We start from the raw sequence: 21,552 nt of genomic DNA, 5'->3' as shown, positions 1-21,552 counted from the left end.
ATTGTAATAATTTTTTACAATATTGTAATTTTTTTTACAAAGCTTTAGAATGGGAGGGAGGGAATCAATTGTTATACATTAACATTAGTCCAAGTCTATGCCCCAACCACTGGTGCTGAAGAGGCTGAAGTTGACCGGCTCTATGAAGGCCTACAACACCTTCTAGAATTAACACCCCAAAATGATGTCCCTATCATCATGGGGGATTGGAATGCTAAAGTCGTAAGCCAAAAGATAACCAGAATAACAGGCAAGTTTGGCCTTGGAGTACAAAATGAAGCAGGGCACAGGCTGGTAGAATTTTGTCAAGAGAGTACGATGGTCATAGCAAACACTCTTTTCCAACAACCCAAGAGAAGACTCTACACATGGACATCACCAGACGGTCAACACAGAAATCAGATTGACTATGTGCTCTGCAGCCAAAGATGGAGAAGCTCTATACAGTCAGTAAAAATTAGACCAGGAGCTGACTGTGGCTCAGATCATGAGCTTCTCGTTGCAAAATTTAGGCTTAAGTTGAAGAAAGTAGGGAAAGCACTAAGCCACTCAGGTATGATCTAAATCATATCCCTGATGAATATACAGTAGAGGTGACAAATAGATTTAAGGAATTAGATCTGATAGACAGAGTGCCTGAAGAACTATGGACGGAGGTTTGCAACATTGTACAAGAGGCAGCAACTAAAACCATCCCAAAGAAAAAGAAATGCAAGAAAGCAAAATGGCTGTCTGAGGAAGCTTTACAAATAGCTGAGGAAAGAAGGGAAGCGAAAGGCAAGGGAGAAAAAGGAAGATACACCCCATTGAATGCAGAATTCCAGAAAATAGCTAGAAGAGATAAGAATGCCTTCTTAAATTAACAGTGCAAAGAAATAGAAGAAAACAATAAAATAGGGAGGACCAAGATCTCTTCAAGAAAATTGGAGATATGAAGTGAACGCTTCATGCAAAGATGGGCATGATAAAGGACCAAAATGGCAGGGACCTAACAGAGGCAGAAGAGATTAAGAAGAGATGGCAAGATTACACAGAGGAACTATACAAGAAAGAGCTTAACATCCCTGACAACCACAATGGGGTGGTCACTGACCTCGAGCCAGACATCCTGGAATGTGAAGTCAAATGGGTCTTAGGAAGTCTGAGCAACAACAAAGCTAGTGGAGGTGACAGTATTCCAGCTGAGCTATTCAAAATCTTAAAAGATGATGCAGTAAAAGTGCTACACTCAATATGCCAGCAAATTTGGAAAACTCAACAGTGGCCACAGGATTGGAAAAGGTCAGTTTACATTCCCATCCCAAAGAAGGGCAATGCCAAAGAATGTTCAAACTACTGCACCATTGTAATCATTTCACATGCTAGCAAAGTTATGCTCAAAATCCTACAAGCTAGGCTCCAGCAGTTATGTGGACCGAGAGCTACCAGAAGTACAGGCAGGATTTTGAAGAGGGAGAGGAACCAAAGATCAAATTGCCAACATACGCTGGATCATGGAGAAAGCTAGGGAGTTCCAGAAAAACATCTACTTCTGCTTCATTGACTATGCTAAAGCCTTTGATTGTGTGGATCACAACAAACTGTGGCAAGTTCTTAAAGAGATGGGAGTACCTGACCATCTTATTTGTCTCTTGAGAAACCTATATGTGGGTCAAGAAGCAACAGTGAGAACTGGGCACGGAACCACTGATTGGTTCAAAATTGAGAAAGGAGTTCGGCAAGGCTATATACTGTCACCCTGCCTATTTAACTTATATGCAGAGCACATCATGAGAAAGGCGGGGCTAGATGAATCACCAGTTGGAATTAAGATTGCTGGGAGAAATATCAACAACCTCAGATAAGCAGATGATACCACTCTCATGGCAGAAAGTGAAGAGGAACTAAAGAGCCTCTTGATGCGGGTGAAGGAGGAGAGTGCAAAAATTGGCTTGAAACTCAACATTAAGAAAACTAAGATCATGGCATCTGGTCCTCTCACTTCCTGGCAAATGGATGGGGAAGAAATGGAGGTAGTGACAGATTTTATTTTCCTGGTCTCCAAGATCACCACAGATGGGGACTGCAGCCAAGAAATTAAAAGACACTTGCTCCTTGGGAGGAAAGCTATGGCAAATCTAGACAGCATACTAAAAAGAAGAGACATCACCCTGCCAACCAAAGTGTATGTAGTCAAGGCTATGGTTTTCCCAGTTGCATTGTATGGCTGTGAAAGCTGGACCATAAGGAAGGCTGCGCGCCAAAGGATTGAGGCCTTTGAATTGTGCTGCTGGCTGAGACTCCTGCAAGTCCCTTGGACTGCAAGGCGATCAAACCGGTCAGTCCTAGAGATCAACACTGACTGCTCTTTAGAAGGCCAGATACTGAAGATGAAACTCAAATACTTTGGCCACCTAATGAGAAGGAAGGACTCCCTGGAGAAGAGCCTAATGCTGCAAACAATAGATGGCAAAAGAAGAAGGGGACGGCAGAGGATGAGGTGGCTAGATGGAGTCACTGAAGCAGTTGGTGTGAGCTTAAGTGGACTCCGGGGGATGGTGGAGGACAGGAAGGCCTGGAGGAATGTTGTCCATGGGGTTGCGATGGGTCGGACACGACTTCACGACCAACAACAACATCATTTCAAACATTATTTTGGGTGTTTCTCTCTAAATTTCAGATTGTTGGTTTTTAGTGGATTGAAATGAAAAATCACTTGGGAATAGTTAACAAGAAGATTATAAATCTCACCTCTCCCTCCCTTTTTTACCCTTAAAGGAAAAACCAAAAAATAAAAATAATAACAGAAACTGGAAAACTTAAATGTTTCAAATTAAACTTATTGGTGTTCTTAATTGTATTTGTCCCAGAGAATAAGAATAACAGAAGTTACAATTTTTCTGGATTAATCAAATGTTTAAAAAGGTTAGACTTCAAGGTTTTGTTTTACAAGATGTCAGAAAACAACTTCAGGTTTGCTATATTTGTGACTGTAACACTTCTTTACATAGAAAGGAATTTAAGTGTTTTATCCACACACCTCTTGCTCATTAAACATTTGCACTGAATTCTGACCTTCTCTCACACACCTACAATCATTAACCTAGAGTTAATGATCCTGTTATTGTTTACATGGCAATTTATCCTGAGATGAAAGATTCAGATCATAAAAGCTCCAATTAACCAAGAGTTTTTTTCTTTGCTCTCAATTTGCATCAGCTACCATGATTAACCCCTTGAAGGCAGAAAAAAATAACAAGCCAGAGCAGATTATGCAGGTACAGGACGAGAAGCAAATAGTATGTATTTGTATCCAAGGTCAACCAGCTGTCCATGGGAAACTGGAACCAACATATAAAGATAGGACTAATGGCCATTGATAGCCTTCTCTTCCATGAATTTCTCCAAATTCCCTTTCAAAGTAGCCAAATTGGTGGCCATCACTACATCTTCCATATAGCCTGAAGTGCCTGATCCCGCCTAATGTTGGAAGCTAAGCAGGATCGGGTCCGTTTGAAATCCACAAGGGTGACTTAAATGTTGTGAATTGCTGGGAAAACTTTTTCTTTGGGTGGTATAGAAATGTGATGTAATAATAATCTTGTGAAAGTGAATTCCACAGCTATGTGCTGAGTGAATAAATGCTTAATTTTATCTGGCCTCAGTCTCCCACCTGTCAACGACATAATATGGCCCTAGCTTCTAGTATCATGAGAGAGGGGGTAATACATCTCCCTGTCTACTTTCACCACGTTGTACATAATGTTGTACACCTCTAACTTGTCAGACCTAACTTGCCTTTTATCTAGCAAAACATTTTTTTTCTTCATAGGGGAGTAGATCCATCCCCTTCATCATTTTAGTTGCTCTCTTCTTCACTATTTCTAGCTCTACAATATTCTTTCTTGAGTGCAGTGACCCAATTCATACACAGTGCTTGTGTATGGTTGCACCATACATTTTTACTAGTATGATACTGGGAGCTTTGCTCTCAATTCCTTTTCTAATTGTTCCTAACATCTAGTTTATCTTTTTCACAGAGCATGCCCACTGGGTTGACATTTTCTTCCAATTTTCTACCAGAATCCTAAGATCCCTTTCTTGGTGTGTTACCATCACCTCAGTTCCCAACAACTTATACTTGAAGTCATGAACTTTGCCCCAGTGAGTGTCACTTGACGATTACTTATACTGAACCACATCTGCTGTTTGGATATCAAGATTGGAGAGATTGTTCTGGAGCTCTTAGCAATCCTTTCATTTTAACCACCGTACATAATTTGTTATTATCACAAACTTGGCTACCTGACTGCTCCATCCGCAATTCCAGATCAATTATGAATAAGCTGAAGCATCATTCCCTATAAGTCTCCTATTCCTATTCTCTGTTTTCTGTTTTTTAACCAGTTACTGATATATAATAGTAGCACTCCTCTTATTCCGTTACTTCTATATTTATTCAAGATTTTAGTAGCGCAGGAAAGAAAACAAAGATGGCACCAGAGACACCTCCTTGGTTCCTGAGATGGGGTGCAGCTGCTGAGAAGGTCCTTCTGCTAGTTATTCCCCCCCTTAATTCTTTTGGGGGTGGTGCCCTAAGAGGGACCTATGTGGAAGAACTTAAGAGTCTGGGTAGGAACACATGGAGCAAGGCGTTCCTTCAGGTAACCTGGCATCAAGCCATTTAGAGCTGTAAATGTTAATGTTTGCACTTTGACTTGGGCCCAGAATTCAACTGGCAGCCAATGCATGATATGGTCTCATGAGCCAGTCCTCATTAATAGCCACGCTCTCTATTTTAACTATTTTAACTTTATCATTGGCTTCACTGTTTTCTCATCTGCTGCCCTGTTTTTCATATATTAAAAGAAATGCTTACTGTTGGCCTTGATGTCATTAGCAATATGTTCCTCAAGATGCTTTTTTGCATCTCTTATTGTCTGTATGCATCTCCTTATAAGCTTATGCTCTTTTTTATTTTCCTCACTTGGGAAAGACTTTCATTTTCTGAATTGAGTTTTCCTCTCTAATACTTTATTCCTTATTATACAGTGCTTTTACTGAAAAAAACCCAAGGAGGCTTGCACAATTCTTCTCCTCTTAATTTTATACCCACACAAGCCTTTGAGGCAGATAAGACTGAGAATCAGCACCTGGTCCAGAGTCAACCAGTGGGCTTCATAGCTGAGTAGGGACTAGAACCTGGATGTCCCAGGCCCCCTTCACCTGTCTGTGAGCTCTTAGACTTGTGCTATCTTTCATAGCTGAGCTTCTGATATTGTGGTTGGAGGAACCTCCAAGTATTTTGATGGGATCTAACAGCCCTGACATCCTTTCAATTTCCTTTTTATCAGTTTTCTCATTTTAAAGTAGTTTCCCCTGTGAAATAAATATTGACTGTGCTGAATTTCCTTAATAGACTTCCACTAAGCACTGGCAATGGAAATAAAATTAAATAAATAAATAAAATCAGATACTGCTGTGGTCACTAACTGGTTCAACAACATTTAAAACTTGTACTGATACCACTTAGGATCAAATCCAAGCATGACTGACTGTTCTGGGGCACAGTGATTTAGAACACTGAGGAATAACATGTTCCTAAAACTAAGTTAATTTGGGATCAAGGTATTCTTAACCTCACTGCTCCTCCAAAAAAACACATCTAGGTTTTCTATTCTTCTCAGTCCTGTGTCTTCTTTGACACACCCAGCAACATCTCCAGTAGACCTCTTCCTGTCCTTTCTATAGTTTATGCCCAGAAATGAATATATCCCACCAATTCTGTCCAATGCATCTGAAATGCATGCTATATATACTTCTTCCTTTATTCCCAGGCAATTGAATAAATTGCATTTGCACAGAAACGGCTATCAATACTGCCCCCCCCCCCGATGTCTCTGATGTGTATATCTTCTCCTGGCAACTTCAATGTCTGTTGTTGGTAACAACTGTGGGTTTAGTTGGAGCTCAAACCCCACCTCTACCTTTGTATTCAGTCATTTGGAAGGTTACTTGGATTTTGTCACACTTCCCCTGAACAGCCATTATTTGGTGGTGTGCAGGGCAGTTTATTCAATTGCCAACTGGGCCCACAATGTAAGACTACCTACTCCTACTATATGCTACCTCTAGAATAAAAGAAGTACGCCTTTGAACTTCAAATAATAATAATAATAATAATAATAATAATAATAATAATAATAATAATAAAAACATGTTCTGTTTTTAGGGGGTTTTGGCATCAGGGTGATCACTGTAAGAAACAGGATGTCAGAATGGATATCAGTCTCATTGGGTGAAGTTTCTTATATAAGGAAGTTGCTTGTATTAAATATTTTCATTTATGCCACTATCCCTTTACTGAGATTCAGAACAATGTACAATATGAAAAAAGAATTGCTGATAGAGAATATATGGATGATTCATCCTTTGCCTATTTTCAAACATTTAGAGTCTGATGCATTAGAAACCAAAGGGACTATGCAACTTAGGCTGCAGTAAAAACTCATTTACCATGGAGTATCCATTGAACAAATTATGTTTTAATTCTGCATTGGCATATATACTGTTGCACTCTTAATAGTATAATTAATGCTTCACAGTGACAGACTAGAACATACTAGGACCCATAAAAAATGTTAACAGAAAAGGGGAAGAGAAAAAAGCAAAGCGGAGACTTTTCTTCCTTTAATTTTTGTGAAGTTTTTCACAAGCTCTGCTCAGAAAAGATGAAATTTTCCAAGATCTTCCTCTGATTTGTTACTCCACATTCACAGGCCTTGACAGAACTACAATCCTCAGCAGTAATCCATGTCCTCCACAATGACTTGTTCAAAGGATGCCTATGTCAGAACGTAGCATATTTCAGAAGAATGGGGACGTGAGATCACTGACAACCGAATTGTCGATGCTTACAGATGCAACTAAGTACAGTACAAAAACCAAGATGTTTATAGAAAAAGAGCAATGTGACTACTGCTTTCCTGATAAGCTAGCATCCCCAACACTGAAAATTTGAGAATTTCTCCCACCTCCTGCCAAAATCGCCAAAATTCTAACCCACTTTCACAGTTTGGGAATGGAACTGTGAAACTGCAACTGGGGTGGGTGGGGGGCATTTTTCCATACAGCCTAACTTCCATTCTTTAAATATACAGCTTACTTCTTGCTATTCCAGCCATGCAAAGTTCCAAACAGCTTGAATATTAGGAAGCAGGGAATGGGATCCCCTATAACAAGCAATGTCCTTTTGCTTGCACACTATTTTGCTTACTATTTAAAGGCCTTAGAGTCAAAGCCAAATTTAAAATCAGTTTACAGTGGATTATTCTTCAATCATTTATCTATTGTGTATCACACTATTTTATATTTAAAATTCACTGTAATGTTTTTTTCCCATTTTTGCTTTGTAGCCTACTAAGTAACTTGCCTATCCTGCCTGTTTACATTCCTCATATATTTACAGACAACTCATTGTACTGCCTTTAATAGCTAATTTATCAAATTGCACAGTTCAGTGAGTATCTCATCTGTCCTCAGTAGTCAATTCCAGAAGCTTTTCAATCTTTTTGTTGTTCTACTCCCTAAACTTTTTCCAATTCCTTAATATTGATGTGGCTCTTTCATTCTGATTTATTTTATTCTAGATTTATTCTTTGTAAAATGTGAACTGAGACAACTTATTACCTTTCCACCACTCTGTCTTGTAATCATTTTAATGACTGTTTATTTGTATACATTTATTTTACCATTGCAGCCTAAGGGCGCAAAGCAAAACATTGCCGTTCCTGCAGCAATAAGCAATTGAATGAAAAACATGCAGCAATAGCATTTGGTGGATTACACCTTAGTGCCACAGCTTCTTCTGAATTCCTGATTTCCAACATACACCTTTTGACTCCCAATGATTTATGGTGACAAAAAGAAAAAAGCTGTGGCAGAAAGCTCCAAAAGAATATTTCCAGACTGAGGAAACGGATATTAACATAGCAAATGTGGTTCAGTGTAAACAAGAGTAAAGAAAGCCATACTGGGGCAATAATCCTAACTTCCTGTTTGGAAGTACTTCCACATGCAGTACACAGTTAAACTATGTCAGTCACTTCCACAAAATGTTGCACTGGATGGAGTTAAAAGGGGATTAGTTCCATTCATTAATGATAAGACTATCAGTGGCTCTTATCTATGATTTATTTATTTCTATGCCACCTCACAGCCAAAGCTTCCCTGGGCAGTTATGATGGCGATGTGCTGTACTCAGATTCAGGGGGAGTACAGTAAATATCAGAGAATATGAGGAGTAGGGTGCCATTGTACCGTTACTTGTGAGCTTCCCTGCACTATCCCATTGCATACTGTGGGAACAGGATGCTGGACTACTGTGTTTCCCTGAAAATAAGGCAGAGGCTTATATTAACTGTTGCTCCAAAATATGCACTAGGGCTTATTTTCAGGTGGTGTCTTAATTTTTCATGTACAACAATTTACATTCATTCATTCATGTACAAAAATCTTCATTTATTCATATACAAACATCTACATGTATTCAAATACAGTCGTGTCATCTTCTTCTGAACATCATCATAACTCTCCAACCCCCGAATTGTGTTGCAATGGACATACTAAATGTGTCCATCCGGCTGATGATCTTAACCGGGGCTTCCTTTTGGGGTAGGACTTATATTACAAGCATCCTGAAAAATCATGCTAGGGCTTATTTCCCAGTTAGGTCTTATTTTTGGGGAAACAGGGTACATAGACCTTTGAACTGAGTCAGCAGAACTCTCCTTCTGTTCTTGTTACAGAGCTTCCACACCTCAGTGAAAGAAATTTTGTGTACTGCATCTGTCCTTTGCAGAAAGGACCACAGTTCTGGAGTGCAACACATGCTTTATAATACAGAAATGTGCTAAATGAACTGAGCAGCAGGTGTCTGAGATCCAGAGTCATACTAAGCTAAGCCATACTAAGCCATACTGGGATGAACAAGCAATACTGGGATGAATTGTTGCAAAGTACGTTCCTCTGTACTTCTTCCAGTCAATTCAGAGGACCTGGATAGGAGGACAATGTTTAATACCTTCTACAGTTCACAGAATAAAAATAGACTCACAACTTTTTGCAATTGAAAATAGATCCTATGCAGAAGCATCCAAATTATCAAATGACCCAGACTTTACCCATTCTAAGTATTCAAGAAGCCAAGATCAGCCTGGACAGCCATTAAATATGAACATTTTTAAGGCTGCTCTTAATAGGATAGAAGAGAGTAAAAATTAAAGCATAAAATATTATAATAATATATTAGCATAGTAATAATAATAGTCAGCCATTGTTAGTAATACAGAAGAAACATTAAAAAATGGCTTGCAGCCCTGCTTGTCACAGGCAATATAACATGATTGTACCATACAGTAATAGAAATTCTTTTGAAAATAATTAGATTTCCAAGATGGACATTTTTATAGAAGTGACATTGCTATTAAAAAAAATGAGTGTAAAACTCTATAGACCACGATATTGCAAAATGTCACCATGCATTATAATAATATTTTGGTACCACTGTAAGGTTCTTATGCAGAAAATGGGAAGATGTGGAATGGAGAGCTATATGTACAAAATATGTACAAAACTAAGACCTGCAAAGTACTCATATACTCCTGAATGTCATATTTATGGTCTAATTTTTTCCTTGACAAATCTTTAATTTTCCCCTTTCTTTTTATTGTTAGTGGCACACTAGCCATTAAATATAACCATTTATTATTTTATCTTACGTAATATATGATTTCTTTGTTAAATTCAAATAACCATCAATATTTACAGATTACTATCCTTAAAAGTGGCACAAGAAATTGTAATAATGTTACTGTTTTAATTCTCAATTGCTGCATAATTACTAAAGACAAGAGTATTAGAATATTTCTTTTAAAGTACGAATGTGAGTGTTTGCTTGATGTCCCAGCAAAAGGAACACTCAAAACAGGATTTATTCTCATCATCTGGATCCAGACTTTGGTGGAAAAAATTGCAAAGGCCTATTCTCTTGCCAGAGTTTATCCTTAGATGTCCTTCCAGGTTTCTGCTGGCAAGCAGTGTACAATTTTAGGGTGCAACTCAAGATAGTTTTGACTTCACCAAGAATGTTGTGATGGATAAATTAACATTTATCTCTCTGCCCCCACCTCACACACAGCCATACAAAGCTGCCATGGATATGTGTGCTTTGTTAAAAGCTCTGTAGTGTCTGGATCAAATAACAAAAGGATGGAGTATCTGCTCACCTTTCCCTTGGTTCTAAGATAGTAATCGCTCTTGCATAAAGACACACATGCACAGTACAATAAATGAATGTCAATGGAAGCATTTCTCCAGGCATTTGTTTTAGGATCTCATTCATCCAGAAATTTTCTCCAGGAATTAGAACAAGTATGAACATCTCAGGAAAGATCATCCACGTGGATCGAGAGAAATCACCAAATTTGTCAAAGTGAAGAGGGTTGTAAGAAAGAACTGACTTCAATAACCTCTGGATTGCTCTTTTTTAAATGCATACAGAATCATTTGAAAAGTTTGTGAAATGAATTTCTAAATTCTCAAATGATCCACAGTATGCAGAAAAACCCGCCACCTCTATTTGCAAGTATTAAGTAGCAAAGAATGGTGAGAAATTGCGGTGGATAGAAAGCAGTAAGAAGAGGCTGCTGACCACAATATTGCTCATAGAAGACCTGAAGCAGCGGAGCAGACAGGGGTGGCTGAAGTCAATACTATGCAGATTCACGCCTTCTGATTCACCAAATGTCTCCAGTGTGGGATGGAGGAAAGAGACTGTACTCAAGACTGCAAGGGATGTTTAGAGAGACTTCGAGGAGAATTACTGAAACTTACAAGAGAGAACAAATACTTGGATACTGGTTGGAGGATTTCTCAGCATGTCAGGCATTTGTTTCAATACTAGCCAGAAAAGAAGACAGCAACTTCAGAAAAGTTTAAGGATTAATGTCCATCCAAATGCTTTGAAACTGAATACAAAAGGAGAGTTGGTGCTAAAATATAGGTGTTAAAAAACAAGCATATGTTGCCTACATTGAGAATGTATCTTTCAGAAACCATGAAAGCACCATACAGCGTCAAACCTTATGCCAAGAAAGGAATAATGAACACAAATGGAACAGATTTTCTTCTGGTCCTTTGTCTTGAAGCAGTAGCACCCAACAGGCAGCTAAAAGGGTTTTATATTATTCTCCTTCCTGGCCTTCCAATCTTACCAGTGTTGATCAAATATCTGGGCAAATACTTGAGCAGCCATATGACCTGAGGCTTTCCATCAGCCCTCCCAATACAAAACACAGAAAAAGAAAGATACATAATGCATTAAAAATCAAGCAAACACATTTTTCAGAAATCTAAAGACCAAATCTTTATTCCACCACAGTTAAACATGAACACAGTTGTTGGATTCCCTGCAAAAGGGCACATCATTCCTAAATAACATCCAGCTGCCTGTTATTCCTTTCTTTCTAGCAGCAAACTTGGTGGCCCTGTACCTACCAGAAAGGCTGTGCATTGCGTCCATTTCCTAAGCACATTCTTTCACCAGTGGACCTATTAAGGATTGCCCTGCAAGACAATTAAAGCACACATTCGAGTCCTCTCTCTCTCTCGGTGGTATACCATTTAGCTTGAAGATGAGGCATACTGGACAAATGTTCTGATTAAAAATATGTTTGAATGGTTGATTGTATCTTTGATATACTTCTATTCTGCCCTGCCTCCTAACTGTTCATATGACATGTTAGTTTCTACTCTGTAAGTTAGGTTGGGCTGGGATACAGTAACTTTACCCAAAGCCACCCAGCAAGTTTTAAAAAGGAACAGAAATTTGAACCTGGGTTTCCCACATTCCCCCAGTTCAAAGTACTGCCCTAAATTCCCCCAGTACTAATGCTGCCTGCTGATCATCACTTTCTAAGAGAATCCTGAGTTCAGAAGATTGAAAGGGGAGAAGGCTAAAAGCCATGAAAAGCTCAGAAAAATAGAGTAATGGATTGCTAACCAATGTTACTTACATTGCAGGTCTACCTTTTCCAGGCGAGGATCTAAAGAGCTAGGTGTAGTGTTCTATACACAAAGGTATTTTTCAACTTCCAGTGGTAGCAGCTGCTACAGGTCATGTGTCATCTGGCCATACTAAACACAGAATCTCTTTCTGCATGAGGGTGGATCTTTGTATATGATGACTCTAGTCTTTAATACAGTTGAGTCATTCAAATCACTATTAAACAGGTTGCTTTCCATAATGTAATCATGAGATACTAAGGCTGTACCGCTATGCAAATGTTATCTTGAATAAGAGCTTTACTACTATTTATTTAATTGAAATGATTTATATCCCACTTTTTCACCTCCTGTAGGGTGATGACAGCAATATAAACAAACAACAATACAACACAATAATAAAGACTAATAAAATTCACAGAAACCACATTATCAATGGGAATTAAAAAGTCCAATAAGAAAAACCTCTAACTATCCACATAAATGCAAGCAGTGATGGAGCTATAAACATCTCCAGGAAGGAGTTCCAGAGGCAGGCTGATGCCACAGAAAAGGCTACTTCTCACCTTATTGACACCTGGAGACCCAGTGAGGAGGATCCTCAGAGGAAGATCTCAGTTCTTGGGTGGAGACAAACAGTCTTTGAAGTAAACTGCTGCCAGATCATTTTGAAATGTACATGAAAACAAATAAACAGCCAATGCACTTGGTACAAAAAGGAGGTTACCTGAACCTGGCTGCAGTATTATATGCACATGGAAGTTTCCAGACATTTTCAAGATAGTCCCACATAGAGTACATTATAATAATCAAGACAAGAGGTGAATATGACAATCAGATTACAAGATTCCAGAAAGGGAGGCATCTGGTACAACAAACTTAATTGGGCAAAGGTTGTCCTGCTCAGTCAAGGCATGAAATTCTAAATCTAAAGTCGGCTTCATGACCAACCCAAAATGTCAACATTGAACTTTCAGGCACAGCACAACCCTTCAAACCCAGTTGAACATTTGATCTGAAACCCTGCTTACTCATCAGAAGAACCACTGCCTTGCCCAGGTTTAAGTTTCAGTTCAGTTTAGGTTCAGATTTAACCTTTATCCATCCCACTGTAGGCATCAAGCACTGGTCTAGGACACTTTCATTGAGAACTTGCAGGTCCACATTTCAACACTAGACGATCTTGCTGAGAAGGATGTGATATACTCACCAACCCTTTTCTCAAGAAAAGGTATTTTCATAGCAGCTATTGCACTTTGGCAGTAGACATGTACCATGACATTAAAGCAGGCAGAAGTTTTAATTTCAGTCACTTCCTAACTACCAACTCACAAGAAATGAAAAAATACAACAATGTTTGTGTACATTTCTCAAGCCTGTTTTAAAAGGTGGTGAGCTACTTTTGACAATTTGAATGTGACACCTGAACATTTTGGAGGACTACAATTGGCACACATTGGGAAAAGATTGCAAAAGGATATAAAGAAAAAAAGTAGCATGGGTGATTGAAAATGGATTACAAGTGGATTGGAGAAGAAAGGAAGGTGCCAAAGTCTCAGCTGGAGAATATGCTGGAGAACCAAGAAGGAGAGAGTATGAAGAAGCCACGTGCAGCCCTATCATCTGTCAGATCGGCTTCGTTTGCTCTACAAGCAAGCCACACTACATAGAGTATTTGCAGGGTGAGTTTTTGTATCATTCGTTGTTATTGTAACAGAGAAAGAAAAAGAGAGAGCTTGCTCTTGACATCCCTAATTTATTTTTAGTTCTACAGATGCAACATTAGTTGTTCTGCAGTGTCATTTTGCAAGCTCAAACAGCATGAATAGAAATCCAACAAAATTTGCCATGTTGCAAAGTGCTTGTACGTCATGCTTGCACAGATGTTTCATAACTGCTTGCACAACTACTGAAACAAGTACACGTTCTCCTCTTGCAGATAGTTTCACTACAACAACATTGTTTGTACCACGGAAATGACACAGTTAATATTGCCCATTCTGCTTGTTACTTTCAGGACTTATATCATCTTTAAAAACATTTCATCTGTTTATAAAACCATAAATTGTTATCTTTGTTTTCATATGCTCGAGTTTCTCAACAAAAACACACACAGAGCCGAAAGGCAGATAAGCAGATATATAGTTCTAAAAATCACTCAATATATAGCTAACAAATTACATGCCAATTAAAATTAAGGCTAAATGTGCAAATGTAGCCTTCGTTCTAAATTTAAAACTTTTTCAACTTTAAGGCACACTGATGTGCAGCAAACCACCACTTTCTGAAAACATTCATGTCCATGTTGCCAGATAAAGTCTAAAGACAAAAATAAAAATGCATCAGAATGAATTCAAGAGAAACTGCAAAGCTACTGCAATACTATATATATCTGAGCAGGAACAAAAGCATTGTTCAGCACTTCTAGGATCATCTGGTTCATCCTGGTATTTAAACAGGAATGTGCCAGGGCTGTCCTTTTGGAGGAGATCCCAACCACTCAAGATACTTCAGCCACCAAAATAGAAACATTCTTCCAGGAAGGGCACCAGCTATCACCTTTTTGATCTGATGTGTAATTGGCCTTATCATCGTTTAGTAATTAACTTTCACTTCTAATATTTTTGTTGTCACCCTGAATATCAGCGCCTTATCATCTAAATGTTCTAAATATATTTAAGAGTACTTCTTGGAATAGAGTGCCTGCCAATCAATTTCATTAAAACGTTGTAAGAGACAGCATGGCAATATCTACCCTAACCATAGGCAAAAGTAAACCTTATTGGTTGTATTGTTTTTATCCAATATGCCAACACAACTATTAAGAAAAAATAAAGGAAAGATGCTTGTCTGAAACTGGTATTTGGAGATGAAATACAAGATGGTAAAACACAGTTATTCCATGGATAAAATGTTAGCATTTAGTAACAAAAAATAATGTTTTATTTATGCATTATAAATGACACTATTTCATATATTGTCTTCGGCGATGGGTGCGGCATAGAAATGCTATAAATAAATATATTGCATTTTTTACCATGGGCTTACTTCTGGACCCAGAGACTAGCAAATAAAAGGCACCGAAGATACAAAATGGAGAGGGGCTGCAGGTCACTGGTGGTGCACTTGCTTTGCATGCAGAAGGTACCAGATTCAACCCAGTATAGCAGAAATATCCTAAATGAAGCCCTAAACAGCTGCTGCCACTCAGTGTTGACAGCTCTGGACCAGATGGGCCAATGGTTGGGCTCACCATAACACAGCTTCCTACACTCCTATAAGTCAAGCAATGCCATTCTGTATCTCACAAGGATCATCTACTGAGTACACAACAGTGAATGATCTTACCATCTGGTTTTATAGCCTGCAATTAGCTAAGCATTCGTTCAGTTTTCAAATGAATTATGAATATTCATGACACGTGCTGTTGCATAATGTCTTCCTTCAATTCACCATCCAATTCACAGATGGGGGAGGAGTTTTGCCAATTTGGGGCGGAAGATAAGTGAAAATATTCAAGTCTTCCATATGGTAACAGGATGCTTGTTTACCTTATTGGCACAGTGTGGTTAGCAACAGTTTCCTTCATTTCTTGTCCATGAGTGCAAGTGAGGTACTTCATCCAGTCAGCAAGAAATCAGCCAGTGGCCATCATGAGCCTGCCCCTAAAAAGCTACTTTGTATAGACAACTTGGACGATTGTTATGATGATCTGCCTTGAGCATATCAGGGGGATGGGAAAATTATGGCTGCTAACAAACTCATGCTCTTGCTGGCTGGATGGCTAAGCACCTAGCTGTCACCACTCGAAATACTACATAACTTGGTCAACATGGCTTCCCTCCACCAAGCCAACAAAGTTCCATATGGAGGGTTTCCAAAGGCTCATTGCTATTGTGATGGCTGCTAATGCAGCTTCATACCTAAGTTCTTCAGGTGACAACACAACCCAAATGTTCAATTCCTCCACCAAAAAACCCCACCCATGGTGTGTCATCATGAAATACCTGGTTCTATAAAATGGGAAACAGCACTACTATCAAACAAACAGCTTTCCATGGAGGGGAGAAAATACTTTGTTCAATAACACTCATCCATGGCTTTTGTAAAATTCTAGCCTTGAAAGAAGTGATGCCATTTTGTATCTTGTGTGAAAGCAAAACAAAAATCTTGTCTCTTAAGTAAACATTATTTTGCACAGCAAATATCATGTAGCTGAAAAGCCAACCATTTTGAAGTATGTTCCTAAACTATATAAAAGGTCTAAGTAAACTAAAACCCATTTCTTTTAATTGTTTAATAAACATTTGTTAAAAATATATAAACTTCAAAATGTAACTTTTTTCCATTTTTATTCTATCTCAATATGACCAGTAGAACAATTTGATTCATGACATGCCTTTTCACCCAATGTTACAGAATCAGGATTAGAGAACACCACTGAAGCTATGTTATTGCCCCATATATCTTTCCCTTGCTACTCAGGCAATAATTACATACATAGAACTATCTTATAATTCTGTATCCAATGTCTGTCTAGTCACATAATTATGTATTCCTGGTAGGCAACATAATTATGTATTCCTGGTACTGCAAACCCTCATCCCTGGCACCAGGCTCACATGTCACACAATTCTGTTGAAGGTAAAAGATTTGTGGCTTCCTATCCCCTTGCAGTCTTTTAAGATTCTGTTAACACTGCATGGTTAATACTGCATGTAACTAACACTCCTAGGTACTTCTAATCCCAGCCTTACAGCTCTTTTCTAGAGCACAAAATATTTCTGTGTAGAACAATTATGTGTAAACTCTCACACATGAGTATGCATGCATGCACACTTTGTACGTACGTGCATCAAAAGTCACAAGTGATGAGTATTATCAGCATGTCCACATACACCGTTCAATAATAGCATGCAGTACTTGAGGAAGTGTTTCAAGGTAGTAAAAAGTGAAGTCGTACCCATAAATAGCAGAAAACCTGAAGAGAAAATGCAGAATTTTCCAGGTTCAGTTTCCAGCACACCACCTCTTTTCTGCGGAAGTAGTTTACTTATGAAATAGCAGCAAAAACTATTGAGCAGACCATTCTAGCAACAGATCTTGAACAGCCTCTTCTCTGAATTGAAGTATGTGTTGAATGCAGACATTAGATACTAGAAGTATTGTTGCATGCTGATATTGCTGCATGTCACAGTTATATGCATATATAATATAGTGTAAATCTGCACTGAGATTTCTACAGAATCCTGTATCTTTTTTCATTTGTAATTAAAACTTGGAATTGTAAATTGTCCTCAGATAGATTTAGCTAATACAATAATAGATATAACAAGAAAGCCACCTATATTAATCCAAAAGAAAAGAGACTATAATACCTGAGTGCATTCTGATGGCATTCAATGTATACCTAATTTCTCTGATTTCCTCCTTCCATAATTGCCTGATATTATAACTAATACAGTGCACACTGTATTTACTTCTCTTTTTTCTATCAAACCCAATCATTTTTTTCTTTATGTTTACAAAGTTCAATACTATGCATTGGAAATACTTTGGAAATTGATTATATTGTGGCTTCTTGTAATGTTTCTGCACAGTTTTGATCAGTCACTGTAACTATGATCACTCTGGTAAGTACTAAAACACAGCTTTGTATCCTTTTTCTAGTAACAGAAAGCAATAAAGCTTGGTGCCCATTGTTTTATTTTAGTATTTGGTATATAATAGTTTTCCACATAAAAATGTATAACACATTCAAAATCTTCCAAAAGTCCTTAAAATATGAATATTCTTAACAGCAATTTTTACCTAATTATTCATAACTGTGGTTCTGAGTCGACCTGGAAAGTGCACTTAAAATGAAACATACATCTGAAATGCTTGCTAGAGAAATACGGAATTTTTGGTTCAATTCAGGCAGTAATATCAGAAATTATCCACTGTGTGCACAGATCATGAACCTGGCCCTTTCATCAGATTTTTATTAGAAATGAAATAATAATACAAATTATTATCAATAATTGATCCTGACTGAACAAAGAAGGCATTCTCACACTCATTAAAAAGTCCTAGTTTTCTCCAAACCATGGAGATCAACTTTACTTCAAATAAATTATGCAGCTTTTCAGCAGTGCCAACTAACTTTCAGAACAATACTAAATATATATGCTTAGTATTATAATAATGAATTTACAATACATTTATTCAAGGCATGTATAGAAAAAGTCAATTATTAAAATAAATGTTCCATTAAAGATTTGTCTCAACCCAACTTTGAATATAAAATATAGTATGCTCGATGTCCTTGAATGTCTGTTCACCACTTAACACACGAGGAAATATGTGTTAAATGTGCAATTTTCAATTTTAATAGCACCTGCTGTTTTTATTACAGTGCCTTTAAATGCTACTGATTGCTCTATTTGTATTTTAAACAACCTAAATGCTATATTTCTTTAAAAGGTTCTTACCAATATATACAACCTGTTTTTTCAAATTTCAGGAAAATATGAAAACATTAATGAGAACAATTAAAAAATGTAAATGAAGGTTTAAAATCTCATAGTCTTACAAAACAGGTAAGAACTCAATCTCAATGTTTATGCTACAGTTCAACTGGCAAGACTTATCACTATCTGGAAACATGATTCCTATGTTCTCTTTCTCTTCCCGTCCCCTCCCCTCTTCTTTCCTTTTCTTTAACAACCGAGTCACATTTCAGTCCAAAAAGAGGCCCCAAGATGACCCATAGTTAAAATTTACATCAACGTAAAAACAATGCAGGGTTTTTCTCAGTCTAAACACACATAAAATTGTACCTTAGAGTACTATAACTTCAGTTGCCTAAAATATATTTCCATTCCTGGCCAATAACTTTACATTACATTCAAAATTCTGCCCTCTACTTAACAATACTGAGAGGGATTGATTGACTTCAAGGCAAGACCTGTCTTTTATATTTCCATGGCTTCTACCATGCAGACTCCTGCCCTTCATGACAATACACTACTGTTTTTGCGTGGCAAGGGAACAAAATTCCAGCACTGACCTCTCTATTCTAGAGGAGAGGAAATTCTCTTCTTAGTGAATAGATTGAGTAGTCCTGTACAGAGGCACAGGGTTCCAGGAAAGAGTTTATTACAGTTAAAGCACAGATTCTGAGTGAATGTATACATCTATAATTAGGTTCTTCATCAAACAAGGAAGTGAGACTACAGCTTTTGAGAGCCTCTGGCCCTCTTCCCTTTCTCATCTAATTCTTAAGGGGATCACTGTGAGGATATTTACCAGACTCAAAACAGTATGGAAATGGTTAAGTTTTTATGGTTCTGATCTCCTGATGCATCAAGAATCTTAGAAGGCTTAACAGTGAAAAGAAACAAAATGTCAGGGCAGAAATTAGTCCATCCTACATTCCTCACAGCTGGTATCTCTTAAAACAAAATATGGGGTGTCACTTTGAGATGTGAAAACAAGATTCCACTTTTCCCCTATGGCCTGAGCTGAAATATAATGCTCTCTTATGCATTCTTAAGTCTTACTGAAACCAACAGAATTTAAACATGCAATATCTGTGCACGGGATTGTGGTCCAGATCTAATGAGCTTTAAAAGATGGCAACATAGCTAAATAAAGGCAAACCAGCCTGTGTTAAAATACAAGATATCTGCACTATTGAAAAGAGCTAAGAAAAATGTGCCACTTACTGGGAACAAACAGTAAGCAATGAAGAATCCCTGCTAAGATCTTAAACAAAAAAAATGACCACACACAAACACAGATACACACCCAATCAAGTAGATGTGAAGATGCACCATGTTAGTTTGAGAGCCATCGACTGGGGAGGGAAAGACAGGTATTAAAAATGACCAAGATAGGCTAGGATATTATCAGATTTAAATGAACAGCTCAGTAGGAAAATGAAGGTTTAAAGTATCATCATAGTTCCTCTGATTTACTATTACTATATGATAAGCTTCTTAAATTAAGAGTACAAAGAAAGAAAGGAGCATATCTATCAGAGGAATTCTGGATGCAACACTGTAACTATTTCTTTTCAGGATCAAAAGAGAGAGACCATCCCTTCTATGTGAAAATGTTGGAAACTACTTTGTACCTTTAGAACAGGAACGCATCAGAAAAAGTTTGGCGGCTCTGACAAGATCTCATTTCATCCTCTCCACCATTAACCTCCAGCCTGTTTCCTGCTTCATGTGAAGTGCTGTTGCTAAACAGGCAAGATCTACCTGGCTTGCAAGGCTGAGAGTATCGAAAGGCAGGGACCACCTCCGCTACCTCCACCTTCCCTCTCTGCAGAGGTTGCTCATAAGCCTCTGAGTCTGGAAGCTTATGAGCAACAAAAACCACAAGGTTGTGTCATTAGGAGATGCTGAGTTTGAACCAAGGCACAGCCTTAAAAATCATTGACAAAATTGAGAAACCCCACTGAATGGAAATACAATTTGTTATAATTAATAAGTTCTATAGATGACAAGAGCTCAAGACTGTGAACTTTTCATCACTCTTTGGGATATATTTATTCATAACAATAAATGAAAATATAATGCATACATACATTAAAAAAGCTTGCCTTTACAGATTCCCATTTGGCCAAATATCTGCCCCAAAGTTAACATGTGTTAGTGCTGCTGATGTCAAGGTCTTCAGTGCTGACATCCCAGTCTTAGGCACAGCTAAATGGCAACATGATCAGTAGTTATAAGATGTCTTGGGCAACCAGGCTAAAATTTAACAACCAGAAATGCTAATTCAAAGTAAAGGAAATGATCTACTTGAATTTAAGAATATCAGAACCTGAGGTACATATCAGTCGAAAGATAGTAAAAACAATCTCCACCTTTCCATCCCTTCAAGACAAGAAATAAGTTCAAAGATTTTTAAGTATGCCAAGTACTCATGATGAAAAATACTCAAGAGAAAGTGGGATGCCCAGACAGGCAGAGCTTTTGCAAAGCTAAAACTAAAACAGCTTAATTGTTCAGGTGTGTTGAATGTGATAGGAGGCCCAGACTATCCACAGATGCTGGTCTGACAATGACCCCCATTTCTTAGGCCACAAATTTAAACCCTGTGCCAGACTATATGGATTTCAAGACATAACATCTAGCCCTGGTTACCCACAGTTCAATGGACTTATGAAAAATGGGATCAAAGTCATAAAACAATTATGAAAAAAGCAAAAGCCTAAGGAGGGATGGGGTGCAGGAACTCTATGTAGCCATTTGGAATTACGGACCCCCTCCATTAGCACCTGCTGAATTGTTATTTAACAAAAAGCTGCAAACTCATTTACCAGGACTGATGGAACAAGTCAAGAATGAAATGCAGATTTCTACAGGCATAGGAAAATAAACAATGTTAAGCAAAAAATAAAGTAAAATAAAATCTTATCATAAAGTGACCAGAGCATTGCAGGCATTGAACCTGAATGATAACACTTGCATTTTCAATGGTAACTCCTAGGCTCAGAAGACACATGTATTACAT

General features: G+C 37.9%; 1 protein-coding gene across 4 annotated transcripts in view; it reads right to left on the bottom strand.

Annotated features, from left to right (window-relative positions):
- Positions 1-21,552, bottom strand: part of ZFPM2 (zinc finger protein, FOG family member 2) — a 357,598-nt gene that overhangs the window by 293,487 nt on the left and 42,559 nt on the right. For 2 of the 4 annotated variants that reach the window (XM_044421775.1, XM_044421776.1), the window contains exon 1: positions 16,893-17,260. The exons of the other annotated variants lie outside the window; for them this stretch is intronic. The gene's annotated coding sequence lies outside the window, so the exon portion shown is untranslated. Of the gene's footprint in view, positions 1-16,892; positions 17,261-21,552 lie in introns of those variants that run through there. 4 annotated transcript variants of the gene reach the window in all.

Source organism: Varanus komodoensis, unplaced genomic scaffold (genome assembly GCF_004798865.1).
Source record: "Varanus komodoensis strain SLA01 unplaced genomic scaffold, ASM479886v1 scaffold12, whole genome shotgun sequence".
NCBI classification, from domain to species: Eukaryota; Metazoa; Chordata; class Lepidosauria; order Squamata; family Varanidae; genus Varanus; species Varanus komodoensis.
This window is presented reverse-complemented; position numbering and strand designations above follow the sequence as displayed.